Source organism: Equus przewalskii, chromosome 22, assembly GCF_037783145.1.
Source record: "Equus przewalskii isolate Varuska chromosome 22, EquPr2, whole genome shotgun sequence".
NCBI classification, from domain to species: Eukaryota; Metazoa; Chordata; class Mammalia; order Perissodactyla; family Equidae; genus Equus; species Equus przewalskii.
This window is the reverse complement of record NC_091852.1, coordinates 26,348,887-26,364,083: the sequence shown is the minus strand read 5'-3', so window position 1 is coordinate 26,364,083 and position 15,197 is coordinate 26,348,887. Positions and strand designations below refer to the sequence as shown.

The 15,197-nt window shown below is 39.3% G+C and overlaps 1 protein-coding gene across 4 annotated transcripts in view; it reads right to left on the bottom strand.

Moving 5' to 3' along the window:
- The window catches only part of KDM4C (lysine demethylase 4C), a 390,924-nt gene that overhangs the window by 226,276 nt on the left and 149,451 nt on the right, over positions 1-15,197 (bottom strand). The window contains exon 1 of one of the 4 annotated variants that reach the window (XM_070590146.1): positions 5,173-5,310. The exons of the other annotated variants lie outside the window; for them this stretch is intronic. The gene's annotated coding sequence lies outside the window, so the exon portion shown is untranslated. Of the gene's footprint in view, positions 1-5,172; positions 5,311-15,197 lie in introns of those variants that run through there. 4 annotated transcript variants of the gene reach the window in all.

Here is a 15,197-nt window from a genome sequence, read left to right as displayed (position 1 = left end):
TGGGAATCTGTGGAAGTTCTCTGCATTTAGCAGAGAATGAGGAGAGACACAGGGGGAGAGAAGAGCCAATGTACTACGGGTATGTGGCTGGACCTCTGGGCATCGTGAAATGCCACCTGAGAAAGAAGTCTTAGATCTGGGAAGAGGAGTTGGGATGGCTATGCACTTGTCCCCAGCCACAGTCAGCTACAAAGAGATAAGCATGGAGAGCAGGGAGATAGCTGGATGGAACAAGATGGGGGTTTTGCCAGGTGAGGACGACAAAGTGAGAGAAGGGCAATGGTATGTAACTAAGGGAGAGATGACAATGACTGATCACAGAATATAAACCAGATAAAGACGGAAGTGAGAACATGAGGCGGTTGAGCGAACATGAAAAGTAGGATCCATGGGTTTTAGTTCCTGCGGGGGTCCAGGGGCATGCTGGAGTTGGGGTAGTAGAGGGAAAGAACTGGAAAGGCAGGATGTGGATGTCACAGGATGAGACGCCTGTAACTAGGAATATGAACACAGTGCATGTATTAAGACCACAAGAATGACTGATGGAGGTAGAGTGGGGACAAGATCACTGGAGGAGTGGAGGTCAAGGCAGGAGCTGCTGAGCAGTGTTTTTCCAGGCCTTTCTGAACATCTCTCCCACAGCCCTGGACTTCATGCCTAATCGCCCACATTCTCCAAGTCACTGCTGCCAACAAAAATAATTCATACTAGTGTGAATGATTCAACCCTCTTCATTCTTGTATTTAAACAAACAAGCAAAAAGCCTAATGACCTAAATAATCTTTTTCTTTTTTTTTTTTTTCCAAGGAAGATTTGCCCTGAGCTAACATCTGTTGCCAATCTTCCTCTTTTTTTGTACGTGGGTCGCCACCACAGCACAGCCACCAAGAAGTAGTGTAGGTCCATGTCCAGGATCCAAACTCAGGCCACCAAAGGGGAGCATGCCAAACCTAACCAGTAGGCCACGGGGCTGGGCCCCCTAAATAATCTTTAATGGGTAGAGTACAAATTCCCCATTTATATCATTTCCCAAAAGTCAGAGAGAAAAATAAACAGAACTGGGATGTTCCCACGGTAACCTGCAATCGCCGGGCCATCCACCAGGCACAGGAAAACACTGCTGCTGCTGTGAAAGTCACTTGGCCAAAAGGGAAACTCTTCAAAGGTAATCAAAATTTCTTAAAAAATGAAGGGTTATTTTAGAAAACACAATCCTCTTAACAGGTATGCAATATTCAATTCTTAAAACAGAAAGAAAATGAAACACCCTGCTAAAAGCTCTCTGTGGGTCAGATCTGGTTTATTCAGACTGTACACTTCTTTGCTCAGAATCCCCCCCCCATGGCTTCCCATCTCACTCATATTAAAATTCAAAGTTCTTTCCAGGTATATAAATGCCGTGCTCACTCTTCAGCCAACACCCACCATGTCCAGACGCAGACGCTCCTCACCTCCCTGACTTCCTCTGCCACCTCTCTGCTCTTCGCCCCCTCAGCTCCAACACTCGGCCCCACACTGCTGCCCCAAGGCCACTGGAATCCATGACCCTTTTGCTAGAAATATACCCTCCCCACATCTGCCTGCCTTGTTCTCTCACCTCCTTGAACTATTGGCTCAAATGTCCCCTTTTCACTGAGACCTTTCCTTATTTGGAACCTTCTCCACAGTTCCTATTATCCCTTCCTAGTGTTATTTTTCTCCATAGCATCTATCATTTGATATTGTGTGAATAAATGGCAAAGAATCCATTTGGTCAAAAGAACTAGACAAAAAAGAAAAATTTTCTTATTAAAATTGCAAACTTACCTATTGTTGTATTTTTACCACTGTGTTTTATAAAGAGTTTATACTGAAACTCTCAAAAATGTTCAATGGCTCCCCATCATGCAGAATAAAAAGCATCCCCATCCTCTATATAACATTCAAGGTACTTCACAGCCTGGCTCCACCCTGCATTCTAATGTACTACATATTAAACCACATGGAGACAATTCTCAAAAACATCCCATCATGTCTTGCCTCCATGACTTCACTCAGGCTGCTGATTCCTTCTTTCAGACACGTACTTCCAAACCAGTCCTTCCAAAATCCCATCCAGTCTTCACCAGCTCAAATGTCAGTCCTCTCAAAAAACATTTCAGATCTCTGCCATGTTGGAATTAAACTCTCCCCATCCCGAATTCCCATATTACCTTGTACCTTTGTTACAGCATTTATCAGTGATAAAAGCCCAGTCTGTTGCATACTCAAGTGTTAAAAAACTGTCTTTGTGAGCTTCTCACACCCAACATAGGTCCTTCCACTACCACAAGCTGATACTGTTAGCTCTACTCATGGGCAGCTTACAGTGGAACTGAATGCTCTTAACTGGCCCGCCCTTTCTTCTTTAAGAGCTACACCTTGGATGCAGTTATACCCACGAAGATTAAAGCTACAATAAGGTCCAAGGAAGATATATAAGTTGCTGCACCAATCAAGGAAAGGAAGAAAACAAAGTCGTCTCTTTATTCTTGAGACAGACAAATGGACTCTTTTCCCCGTAATGTCATCCTCTTTCTCAAGGGTTAAAAACAATCAAACTTTGGCAATGGAACAGCATAAAAAGTGCCGAGTACATGGAGAACAATAACTTCTTAATGACTAGACTATAACAATCATTTTCTGTCTCTTTTGAATTGAAAGAGAATTTAACCCCCAATCTCAAAGTGGCAGGCATCTCCAATTCCTCATCATGGCAATGGTTAGAAGAGAATACACTGAATATGATTGCTTCAGAGGAAGGTCAATTTCTTTTGTTTCCTACCCCTTCTACCATTCAACCTTTAGCCCTCTCATGGAAATGTTAAGACCCTAAGGCAAATGCTCCTAGGTAGATGAGAGAACACCCATTTTACATAATCTAAACAGCAGGAACAGATAATGTGCTTCTTGCCTATTTCTACCACAAGAAAAAATAAGGTATGACGCATTCTAGCAAATTAATGATGTATCTTAGAAGCAGTAAAGAAAGTTTATAACTTTCCTAAATGAAAAACCACCTCATAAAAAAATTCTGGATGCTTTTAGAATGTTCATTTTGAAAACAAAGTTAAATTAACTCCAGAATTTTGTATTTGTGGCCCATTTCTATAAGTAACCTAATGCAATCCTTAAAACAGAGAAAATGGGTAAGTAGCAAAATTAGAAAGACACATGAAGAAATGTGAACAATTCTAATTTTTTTTAATGTCAAAGGGCATTCATAAGTTGGCCCAATACCTCTGCATCCCTCATTATAAACACCGATTTTACCAAAAGTATGTGGCACATGTCATAAGGGTATTATTACAACTGGCCAGGGAATAACATACTCTTTTATCACTGTCTTAGACAATCCTATCTTGAATGAGAAAATAAGAAGTGTTGTAAACAAAGATAAGAACTGGGCTCTGAACTGCAAAGAAAGACAACATAACGAAATTCAAACGGAAAAGCAGAAATTGTGATTGCTCATATAAGAGTTCGTAGCATCCTGACCCTTAATTTATTACCTGTATACAAGTGTCACGCTGTCTTTCTCTTCTACATTAACAGTAATAGGTTTGAATTAAAACTGCACAAAATATCAGAAACTCTGACAATCAGCTGGCCTCAAGGGAATGTTAAATACAGCTGTTTGTTTTTAACAATAACTATGAATTTTCATCTGGGAATTTTCAGTTCTGCTTATATGTATATATGTTATCATAGTAGAGTAAAAGGTGTCCAATTTTTCCCAAGTGCCGACTTCACTGATAAGAAGGAAGAGAAGAGAAAAAAGGAAGAAAAGGAAAGAAGGAAGGCAGGAGAGCTGTCAGGGCATCCTGTGGAGCAGAGATAGCTCCCTGTAAGGGGCCTCTGCCAAGCCCACCCACAGGGCATGAGGGAAGGCGAAGCCCACTGACCCACACCTTCAAGAGGAGGAGCCAAATAACATTCCTTTACCTCCGTCTCACCAGTCCCACTGGAGAAGCGCTTTGAGTGTAGCACGCATTCTTCTCCAGCTGGCACAAGGCATGGACTGAAGAGGGATATACTTCATAAAAATCCATTTTGCAAACTTGAGCCTGATAGTACATTAAACTCGATAAATGTTGTATTACATTATGATAAATGTGTTTGTTTCACCATATGCTTCAAGGATACCTAAATATTTTTTTTAAGCTTTAAACCAATTTACTTGCTTTTAAATTTTAGTATCAGGAAAACATTTTCATGCAAGAATTTTTCTTTTTCAATTCATATCCCTGGGCAGCTAACTTAAAAGAACACAATCAAGTTATATTACCTAGAAAGAAATCCGAACATCTACTTTTCCTGGTATGAGTGGGGGTGTTTTATTTATTTGTTTATTTGAAAACAGAGAACTGCAACCGTCAGTTACTGAACTAAAGTTCTATCTCAAGCATTTCAGTCTTCACATTCCATTTCTTTTCAGGGGGTGGACTGCAATAGCCAGCATTTTGTTTGCTTTTGTTTTCTTAAATTTCTCAAAATACTGACACTATCCACTGGTTTGCAACAATATAGAAAAGTCACCACACGAAAAATTCTCCAAGAACAGAATATCACAGTTCTTGACATATCAATAGCAGAAATGTTGGTGAGAAAATATATTCTTTCCTTCTTAGTTCTCTATCAAAATTAGCACAAAAAGAAAGGGGAAAAATACCATGGTAACTTGGAATACTCACACATGTCTCTGAGAGGAGCTAGTGGTTCAGAAGACTAGTACATGCTACCCTGGTTGGAATCCAGCAACTGGGGAAAGAAACACTGCCTCGGCTAAGCAAAAATGTCTTTGGACTACAGTGAAAGAAACACTAGTTTAACATGCAAAGCTGTGAATAGACACATTCTGTCTCTCAGCATGCGCTACTGAAAAGGCTATGCCCAAGGATATCATCTTTCAGACAGAAAAGTGAACAAGCTTGTCCATGGGTTTTCTGCACCTCAAACCTACTCCATTCACATACAGCAAAGTGCATGTGATTAGCCAAGGTTGTGTTCCTCCTACAGTGAATTCCAGGACCGTGTGGGCTCCTGCAACCCTGCAGCAGCTTGCTGGGCCACTGCGAGGAATGCAAGCACTGCGCATACATTTTCTCACATACTCTGCAGAATAACCCTGGAAGACACACAAGTCCTACTAACCTGGACATGAGGAGTCTGGAATGCTGCCTGCAAGAAGTGACAGCAAAGCCGAGCCCCACAGTATACAGCGTCCCTCAGACTGGGAAGGAGCAGCAGAGTTCCTGAGAAAAGGCTGTAAAGAAGTGCGGGACGGCAGGAAAGGAATAGGCGGGATGAGGTGGGGTGAGGTGGGGTGGCATGTGGTGGCACAGGAGGAGGAATAAGGCTGACAGGTGACAGGAAGCACTGTGCAGGCCCTCCCTGGCTCTGCCTGCATCTTGAGAAAACCTATTCCCAAAGATCACCTTCCGCCTGTCCATTCTGTCCCAGCCTCCCGGAAGAAACCTTGAGAGATGGAGTGGCTGGCAAGAAATTTCAGGACCAGGTTCCTCCTTACTCATTCAGAGAGCTTTAAACTGCAGGGGGTGTTGTGCTGGTGTTGGTGTTGTGCTGGGGCTTCCTCTCTCGGGGGACAATGTCCAGCCCCTGCCACCTTCCTCCCTCAGCCCTTATGATCCGATGCAGGACCAGAAGCAGCCAGCTATGTCACACAGATTCATAAATACACCTTTCAAATATCTCAAAAAAAAGCTCCATAACCAAAAAATTTGCAATTAGCGATCAGGAGGTTAGTCAAATCCCTCCCTTTTTGCCTGAAATATGAACATCTGTATACAATTGCTCTCATTATTAAACAGACTGATTTATCTAAGCACAGGTAGGAAGTGAAACCAACTGTGAGAAGGGTGGGCATGAATTTCAACAATTTCACACTATTAACTCTAACGTTCCCTAATATACTTGCTTACTCTCTTCATCGGGGTATGCAATAGATCAAAACTATTAACTAGCTTAACAGCTCACAGTCATCACTATAAATATCACATACAGTCATACGCACTCAGGGATTTGGTATTTACACTCCTATTTGAAGCTGAAAACAAGCAGTTTACCCAAGGCCTCAAACCTAGCAAATTAGATAAACCCTGATCTACCTTGATCTTCATCTTGGATATTTTCTTAAACTATTACTCTTGTCTTTTTACCTTTATTTTAAAAGCACTTCACCAGCAGACCTACACTTAATTTTAAGTAAATTCAATACCTGAAATCTATATTTAACACAAAATACGAGACAGTTCTTTTTAAAAACAAACTGTTAATTTTCTAATTGCACACATAACAATCAGTTGCTGTAGAAAGATAATAATAAAGAAAATTACAATCCTGCCAAAGACGATGATGTTAAAATTTAATGAATACCTTTCAATAATTTATAATACATGTCTCCTTTCAAACATAAAAAGGGAAATATCTTATTTTATAATCTGCTTTTAATCCTTGACATTATATATAAACATCTGTCTATATCAATAAATACATATCCACATCATTTTTAATGCTTATTAGCAGATCACAGATAAAGGTATCACAATTTATTCAACCATCCCTTGGTGTTGGACACTTACTTGCTACCAATTTTTCAGTTTCATAATCAACAATGCAAAGACTATCTAAATAAATACATCCTGAGGCTGGTCCAGTGGCGCAGTGGTTAAGTTCATGCACTCCCCTTTGGTGGCCTGGGGTTCGTGGGTTCAAATCCCAGGCGCAGACCTACATACCACTCATCAAGCCATACTATAGCAACGTCCCACACACAAAATAGAGGAAAATTGGCACAGATGTTAGCTCAGCAACAACCTTCCTCAAGTAAAAAGAGGAAGACTAGCAACAGATGTTAGCTCAGGGCCGATCTTCCTCACAAAAAACAAAAAAAAAGCCAGACTTGATGCAACTTTCTCATTTTTCTACAGGACAAATTCCCAGATGCGGACACCCTTGTTTCCAAGGCTGGAGGCCTGGGTGTGCTCTAGGGAGCACTAATCTGCAGAGGCATCAACAGCCCTGGGTGTTTTCATCTGTCATCTTTGCCAATCTGAGAGGTGAGAAACAGCACTCCCCTCTTCATTTCTATGACCACTAATGAGATTAAATTAAGGTTATGTAGTAATTCTTAGCTTGCTATATTTCTTCACCTTGTTTTTCTACTTTCAGTGTAGACTGCCCCTCAGCTGTGCCTCTCTATGCTGTAATTTTCTTCTCTGTACGATGGGGTTGGTAATACCACCAACCTTACAGAGCAACAGTAAAATTTAGACAAGTTAGTGTAACTAAAGTTTTAGGCCGGACACAAAGTAAAGACTCATTGAATTTCAGCCACAGTAATTATTAAAGAATCTAGAACAAGAGGTTCTTTATATATGAAAGTGGGGTTGTTTCTGAGACTTGCCTACTAAGCTACACCTAATAGCAAAGAAGAAAACTCGCAGCCTCATGGCACCTGAAGGTAAACATGGAGCTGCACCTCAGATGTGCCCAATTTCCTTAAAATAGCCAGTGTTAATTTAAATATTCTTGTAAATTTTACCCATTCTGCCTGAAATTATATCAATATTTGGCTAAATATGTTTTCTTTTTCAACTGTATTTCAACTTAATTTGCTATTAAGTAACATTTGGGGATGAATTGGAGACATACATTATTAAGGGCATTAATCCACTATCTCTCACGTAATGCAAGTTAGCATAACTGTATGTTTAGTTTGCATTTTTTTTAAAAAATTGGCACCTGAGCTAACATCGGTTGGCAATCTTCTTTTTGTTTTTATATTCTTCTCCCCAAAGCCTCCCAGTACATACTCGTATACTCTAGTTGTGAGTGCCTCTGGTTGTGCTATGTGGGATGCCGCCTCAATGTGGCCTTATGAGCGGTGCCATGTCCGCACCCAGGATCCAAACGAGCAAAACCCGGGGCCACCAAAGCAGAGCACGCAAACTTAACCACTTGGCCACGGGGCTGGCCCCTAGTTTGCAATTTTTTTAAACACAGTTCAAATCTCACCATCTTTTCCTTCATGGCATCCACCAGTGATGTCCCACTTGGAAAGTCCCCCTCAATCTGAGGATCAGATAAATATTCCACTACATTTTCTTCTAATAAGTTTAACATGTAATATTTTCACCACATAGAATTTTGTTTTGACGTGAGACGGAAATCTCAATTTATTTTCAATCACTTGCCATCCATCCTCACCTTCTTTTGCTCTGTCAAACTTACCCTAAAATACTGAAGGTTTTAAAATAAGTACGTATTTAGCTACTTCTTCAATTAAATGTTTTATAAAGACTGGGATATTAAAAATACAAATTGAAACTTACAATTAAGTTTTAATTATTTTCTGAAATGATATTTGATTTCAAATTCTTTCTTGTTTTTCTGTTCTGATTTATGTTGCTATTTCATAACCTACATGATATTCCCAAGGTCTTTTATCTCATTTTTACATTTTTGAATTTTTTAATAAAAATTATATATATTTAAGGTATATTATTTTATTGTTTACTTTTTCAAAATTGAGGGGCTGGCCTGGTGGTGTAGTGGTTAATTTCACATGCCCCACTTCGGCAACCCAGGGTTCACAGGTTTGGATCCCAGGCACAGACCTACGCACCGCTCAGGAAGCCATGCTGTTGTGGGTGTCCCACATACAAAGCAGAGGGAGATTGGCACAGATGTTAGCTCAGGGCCTTAGCTCAGGGCCAATCTTCCTCACCAATAAAAAGAAAAAATTGAAGAGCATTCTATCATTTTGGAAACAGCATTTAATAGAAGAAATCTTTGAAAGATCTCACACTGGCGAAGATACATCTACATCTCTGGTGATTTTTCATGGCCGCTGCTGAATAGCTTGAGCTTATAAAATTAAATTTCTATCCCCAATACACATCAATGCCACTGGATGGGCTAGATCAGACAGTCATAACACATCCAGATTAATGATCTGTAGGAGTAAAGAAACACGTTGAACGTCCGAGGCTTTTGGTCTAGATTAGCAAGGGGAAGTGCTCATTCTCTGTAGCTCTCTCTCTCCTCTCTCCCACCCGCATATGTACATCTGCTTTCTCAGCCGGAGCCACAGAATCAAGGACAGCTTTCCACACAAGCAGAGCTAGTTAAACTAAGAGCAAAACCTTCTCCTTTGTGTGTACATATGCAGCAAATTGAAGAACTACCTGTTCTACTTGCAAATACTCTCAAGCAGGTTTTTGCATTTTCAAAATGTATCATGTTCTTGCTTTATTTTAAAAAGAAAGAAGGGTCAGTAAAAAAAAAAAAAAGAAACCCTAGGGAATTGAGTGACATCTGCATCATGGCAGAGTGAGCTCTTCCCTTAGTCTCTTCCCCCTAAGATACAAGGAAAAAGACATTCATAAACCAACAGAGGACATTCATACAACACAAAGACATCTGAGAGACCTATGCAGCCATACGTCTGAAGGGGGAGGTGCTGGACCCCTGGGGAGGAAGCAGAAGGAGGTAAGGGGATCTCCTCTCCCTCTCTGGTGGTGACTCAGGGCACAGAACTGCGCGCAGCTCTGAGAGGAGATGGGGAAGGGAGGCTCTCTGCAGGAACAGCTTCACTCTCCGAATTGCCTCCCAACCATTGGAAAGCTCCACACAGAGGCAGCAAAACTATTGCAGGAGTGTCTTCATCAGGCCAGCACCCAAGGAGGGAAGATAGTAAGGGCAAAGCAGGAACTCCCCGGGGTCGGGCATTTGAAGTAAGGCACACCTACCCCCACCTGGCACACCAGATTGGCCAGTTGGCCAGGGCAAGAAACCACCACCAGAGTGCCTGCACATACGTTAGTACAGCAGCAGCAGCAAGCACGCAATCGCAAACAGGCCCTGTATCACAGATTCCAAAGAACAGGCACAGATACAAGACATCGTGGGAGGCTCAGAATACACAGCTTCTGCCCCCGACCCAGAGTGGCAGCAGACAGAATCTGCGACCAAATACTACCAATATGTGAAGGCACAAATCCATCTCACCAAATAGTATGATGAAATATATTAATACTCCAGATCAGAAGGAAAATGACAAGCACCTAGAAATCAATCCTGAAGGCACAGAAACTTACAGCCTAAATGACGGAGAATTCAAAATAGCTATCACAAAAAAACTCAACAAGTTACAAGAAAATCCAGATACACCATTCAATGAAATCAGGAATAAAACTAATGAACAGAGGGAAGTCTTCACTAAAAACACTGGAACTATAAAGAAAACCAATCAGAAATTTTGGAGATGAAAAACATGAGTGAGATAAAGAAATATCTGGAGTCCTTGAATAACAGAGTTGATATTATGTAAGGACAGAATTAGCAATCTGGAGGACAGAAATACAGAAATCCTTCAGATGGGGGGAGGGAAGACAGCACACACTAAAAAGAAATGAAAAAGTTCTCTGAGAAGTATCTGATTCGATTAGGAAATACAACATAAGGATTGCAGGTGTTCCGGAGGGAAAAGAGAGGGAGAAAGGAGCAGAAAGCTTGTTCAAAGAAATAATAGCTGAGAACTTCCCAAACCTGGGAAAGGAGCTGGAATTACAAGTAAAAGAAGCTAATAGGACTCCTAATTACATCAATGCAAAAAGACCTCCAAGGCATATAGTAGTAAAACTGGCAAAAGTCAATGACTAAGAAAAAATATTAAGGGCAGCGAGGCAGAAGAAAATAACTTACAAAGGAACTCCTATTAGGCTTTCAGCAGATTTCTCAGCAGAAACCTTAAAGACTAGGACAGAGTGGAATGATATATTCAAAATTCTGAAAGACAAAAACTTTCAGCCAAGAACACTCTATCCAGCAAAAACATCCCTAAGATATGACGGAGAAACAAAAACTGTCCCAGACAAATAAAAGCTGAAGGAGTTCATTGCCACAAGACCAAAGCCTTGAGCAAGGAGATAAATAAGCAGACAAAATCAGAACACTGCAGCTATCAAAACAGGTTAGCAAACACTTAATTATAACATTAAAGATAAAGGGAAGGAAAACATCAAAAATAACTATAGTCACTTCATTTTAATCACAAACTGAGAACACAAAATGGAATAAATTGTGACAACAGTAACACAGATGGGGAAGAGGAAATGGATGGAACTAGCTTAGACTAAGGAAATAACAGCCTATCAGAAAATGGACTATCTCATCTACAAGATCTTTTATACAAACCTCACAGTAACCACTAAACAAAACATCAGAACAGAGACACAAATGGTAAATAAAGAGAAAACTGAGAAAACCATCATAGAGAAACACCAAACTGAACTGGCAGTTGGAAATATACAGGACAAGAAACAAGAGAAATACAGAAAAACGGGAAAACAAGTGCTAAAATGGCAGTATTAGGCCCTCAGATCAATAATCACTCTAAATGTAAATGGACTGAATTCTCCAATCAAAAGACACAGAGTGTCTAGATGGAATAAAAAACAAGACACAACAATATGCCACCTCCAGGAAACACATCTCAGCTATAAGACAAACACAAGCTCAGAGTGAAGGGATGGAAGATGATACTACAAGCTAATGGCAAACAAAAGAAAATAGGTATTGCTATTCTTATATCAGACAAAGTAGACTTCAAGATAAAAAAGGCAATGAGAGACAAAGTGGGGCAGTATATAACGATAAAAGGCACATTCCACCAAGAGGATATAACACTCATAAATATATATGTACCTAACACAAGAACACAAAAGTATATAAAGCAACTATTAACAGACCTAACAGGAGAAATTAACAACAACATAATAATAGTAGAGGACCTTGACCCGTCACTTACATCAATGGATAGATCATCCAGATAGAATGTCAACAAGGAAACAGTGATCTTAAATGAAAACCTAGACCAGATGGACTTAATAGATATACACAGAACATTCCATCCAAAAATAGCAGAATATGATTCTTCTCAAGTGCACATGGAACATTCTCAAAGACAGACCATATGTTGGGAAACAAGCAAGCCTCAATAAATTTAAGAAGATGAAATCATATCAAGCATCTTTACCAACCATAATGCTATGAAACCAGAAAACAACTACAAGAAAAAGGCTCAGAAAGTGAAAAATATAAGGAGACTAAACAACATGCTACTTAACAACCAATAGATCACTGAAGAAATTAAAGGAGAAATCAAAAAAATATCTGGAGACAGGGGCCAGCCCAGTGGCGTGGCAGTTAAGTTCAGGCACGCCACTTCAGGTGCCCAGGATTCGCTGGTTTAGTTCCCAGGTGTGGAGCTACACACTGCTTATCAAGTCATGCTGTGGCAGGCATCCTACACATAAAGTAGAGAAAGATGTTAGCTCAAGGCCAATCTTCCTCAGCAAAAAGAGGAGGATTGGAAGCAGATGTTAGCTCAGGGCTAATATTCCTCAAAAATAAAAAATATCTGGAGACAAAAGAAATTGAAAATACACCATACCAACTCATACAGGATGTAGCAAAAGTGTTCCTAAGAGGGAAATTCATAGCAATACAGGCCCACCTTAAGAAAAAAGAAAAATTTCAAATGAGCAATCTTCAACTACACCTAAGAGAATTAGAAAAAGAAGAACAAACAAACCCCAAAGTCAGCAGAAGGAGAGAAATAATAAAAATTAGAGCAGAAATAAATGAAATTGAAACCAAAAAAAAGTAGAAAGGATCAATGAAACTAAGAGCTAATTCTTTGAGAAGATAAACAAAATTGACAAGCCCTTAGCCAGACTAACTAAGAAAAAAATAGAGAAGGCTCAAATAAATAAAACTGGAAATGAAAGAGGAGAAATTACAACAGATACTACAGAAATATAAAGGGTTATAAGAGAATACCATGAAAAACTACACCAATAAGTTGGCCAATCTAGAAGAAATGGGTATATTCTTAGACTCATAGAACCTCCCAAAACTGAATCAAGAAGAAATAGAGAATCTGAACAGACCAATCACAAGTAAAGAGATGGAAACAGCAATCAAAAACCTCCCAAAAAATAAAAGTCCAGGACCAGATGGCTTTTCTAGAGAATTCTATCAAACATTCAAATAGAATTTAATACACATCCTTCTTAAACTATTTCAAAAAAGCTTTAGAAGATGGAACACTTCCTAACACATTTTATGAGACCAACATCACCCTGACCCCAAAGCCTGACAAGGATAAGATAAAGAAGGAAAATTACAAGCCAATATTGCTGATGAACATAGATGCAAAAGTCCTCAAGAAAATATTGGCAAATCAAATACAGCAATACATTAAAAGGCTCATATACCATGATTAACTGGGATTTATAGCAGAGACACAGGGATGGTTCAACATCTGCAAATCATTCAAAGTGATACACCACATTAACAAAATGAAGAATAAAAACCAGATGATCATTTCAATAAATACAGAAAAAGCATTCAACAAGATCCAACATGCATTTATGATAAAAACTCTCAACAAAATGGGTATAGAAAGAAAGCACCTCAACATAATGAAAGCCATATATGACAAACCCAGAGCCAACATCATATGGAATGGTGAAAAACTGAAAGCCATCCCTCTGAGAACAGGAACAAGGCTAGGGTGCCCACTCTCCCCACTCTTACTCAACACAGTACTGGAGGTTTTGGCCAGAGCAATTAGGCAAGAAAAACAGATAAAAGATATCTACATTATCAATGAAGAAGTGAAACTCTGTTTGCAGACGACATGATTTTTTATATAGAAAACCCTAAAGAATCCATCAGAATACAATTAGAAATAATCAACAACTACAGCAAAATTGCAGGGTACAAAACCAACCTACAAAAATCAGTTGTATTTCAATACTCTAATAACGAACTAACAGAAAGAGAACTTGTCAAGAATACATTCTCATTTACAATCACAACAAAAAGAAAAAAATACTTAGGAATAAATGTAACTAAGGAGTTGAAAGACCTATACAAGGAAAGCTATAACACATTATTGAAAGAATGAAAGAAATCTATGATGACATAACGAAATGGAAAGATATTCCATGCGCATGGATTAGAAGAAGAAATATAGTTAAAATGTCCATACTACCTAAAGCAATCTACAGATTCAGTGCAATCCTGATGAGAAACCCAATGACATTCTTCACTGAAACAGAAAAAAGAATCCTAAAATTCATATAGGGCAACAAAAGAACCCTGAATAGCTAAAGCAATCCTGAGAAAAAAAGAACAAAGCTGGAGGCGTCACAAACCCTGGCTTCAAAACATACTACAAAGCTACAGTAATCAAAACAGCATGGTACTGGTAGAAAAAGAGGTGCACAGATCAATGAAACAGAATTGAAAGCCCAGAAATAAACCCACACACCTACAGACAGTTAATCTTTGACAAAGGAGCTAAGAAAATACTACGGAGAAAGGAAGGTCTCCTCAGTGTTGGGAAAACTGTACAGCCACATGCAAAAGAGTCAAAGTGGACCAGTATCTCTCGCCATACACAAAAATTAACTCAAAATGGATCAAAGACTTGAAGGCAAAACGTGAAACCATAAAACTACTAAAAGAAAATACAGGCAGTACACTCTTTGACATGGATCTTAGAAGAATCTTTTCAAGTACATGTCTAGTCAGGCAAGAGAAACAAAAGAAAAAATAAACAAGCAGGATTTCATCAGACTAAAGAGCTTCTGCAAGGCAAAGGAAAACAGGATTAAAACAAAAAAGACAACCCACCAACTGGTAGAAAATATTTGCAAATCATATATGTGACAAGGGGTCAATCTCCAAAATATATAAAGAACTCACACAACTCAACCACAAAAATATAAACAACCCCATCAAAAAATGGGCAGAGGATCTAAACAGATTTTTTCCAAAGAAAATACACAGATGGCCAATAGCACATGAAAAGATGTTCAACATCACTAATCATCAGGGAAATGCAAATCAAACTACAGGAAGACATTACCTAACACCCATTTGAATGGCTATAATCACCAAGACAAAAAATAACAAATGTTGAAGAGAACGTGGAGAAAAGGGAACCCTCATACACTGCTAGTGGGGATGAAAACTGGTGCAGCCACTACGGAAAACAGTATGGAGATTTCTCAAAAGTTTAAAAATAGAAATACCATACAACCCAGCTATCTCACTACTGGGTATTTATCCAAAGAACTTGA